Here is a 1,241-nt window from a genome sequence, read left to right as displayed (position 1 = left end):
GCCCTTCCATTAAACCACGCCCATTCCATTTAGCCACACCCACTCCCTTTATATTAATCTATTCCTTTAGCCACACCCATTCCCTTTAGCCCCGCCCCCTTTTTGAGGCTCCCACCTCCCTTTTGAGGCCACGCCCACCTCAACCCAGCCCCTTTTCTGAGACCACACCCTTTTCTTCCTTCCCACCCAAGCCCTGCCCCCTTTTTAGGCCCTGCCTCTTTTTGAGSCCACACCCCCTTTTCACGACCCCGCCCCTTTTGCAAGCCCCGCCCACCTTAGGGGCGTATCCCGGGAAGAGGCGCCGTGCGATTGGTGGGAGGAGCTTCTGCAGCGCCCCCTGCAGGACGGAATCCAATTGGAGGGCGGAGATTGGCACCGCCCACGAGAGCACCTGACAGGGAAAGGGGCGGGGTCACAGCCGGAAGGGGCGGGGTCACAGCCGGAAGGGGCGGTGTCACAACCGGAAGGGGCGGTGTCACAACCGGAAGGGGCGGGGGCAGGAAAAGGGGGGAGTGGCCAAAAAATGGGGGCGGGCCTTCAAGGAATTGGGATCTTTCCTGGCCCCGCCCCCATTTTTTCTGGTTCCGCCCCCATTTTTTATTGCCCTGCCCCCCCCATTAAGCCCCGCCCACCATTTTTCCCAGCCACGCCCCCAACTTTGAGTTCAAAAATTCAATTTTTGGATCCCTGGACCGCAGTTTTTGTAGCCATGCCCACAATTTTTGTAGTCCCGCCCCCATTTTTGTGCCCCGCCCTCATTTCTTCAAGCCACGACCCMAAATCTCGAGGCCACGCCCACCTGGTGATGCTCCGCCCACCCTCCTCGAAGCTCCGCCTCCTCCCGCAGCTCCCGCCCRAACTGCTCCGAGAAAAGCGGGAACTGGAACACGTCCGGACACGGCTGAGGGGGAAAAAAACAAAATTTGGGGTAAATAAACCCAGAATTGGGATCAGGGACCCCAAAAATGGGATCAGGGACCCCCAAAACCCCCAAATCACCACAAAAATTGATAAAAAACCCCAAAAAACCACAAAAAATCCACCAAAATTAACCCAAAAACCAACAAAAATTGATTTTTTGTTGGGGATATTTTGGGGATCTTTGGGGTATTTTTGGGGTCAATCCCGGCGTTTTCGGTACCTCCTGCAGCAGCTGCTCCTGGAAGATGCGGCTCTGCTGCGGGTGCAGGTACAGCTCATCCCAGTCCTGCAACGGGGAACGGGGACACTGCTGGGGACTG

The 1,241-nt window shown here is 56.7% G+C and overlaps 1 long non-coding RNA gene across 1 annotated transcript; it reads right to left on the bottom strand.

Moving 5' to 3' along the window:
• Positions 1-240: 240 nt before the first annotated feature.
• Positions 241-1,226, bottom strand: LOC130587947 (uncharacterized). The gene is made up of 3 exons (XR_008966877.1): positions 1,142-1,226; positions 800-901; positions 241-391 (listed from the first exon to the last, which is right to left on the bottom strand). It is a non-coding gene; the product is annotated as an uncharacterized LOC130587947 (long non-coding RNA).
• Positions 1,227-1,241: the final 15 nt, after the last annotated feature.

Source organism: Malurus melanocephalus, unplaced genomic scaffold (genome assembly GCF_030028575.1).
Source record: "Malurus melanocephalus ecotype Western Australia unplaced genomic scaffold, MMel_1.1 scaffold_2827, whole genome shotgun sequence".
NCBI classification, from domain to species: Eukaryota; Metazoa; Chordata; class Aves; order Passeriformes; family Maluridae; genus Malurus; species Malurus melanocephalus.
This window is presented reverse-complemented; position numbering and strand designations above follow the sequence as displayed.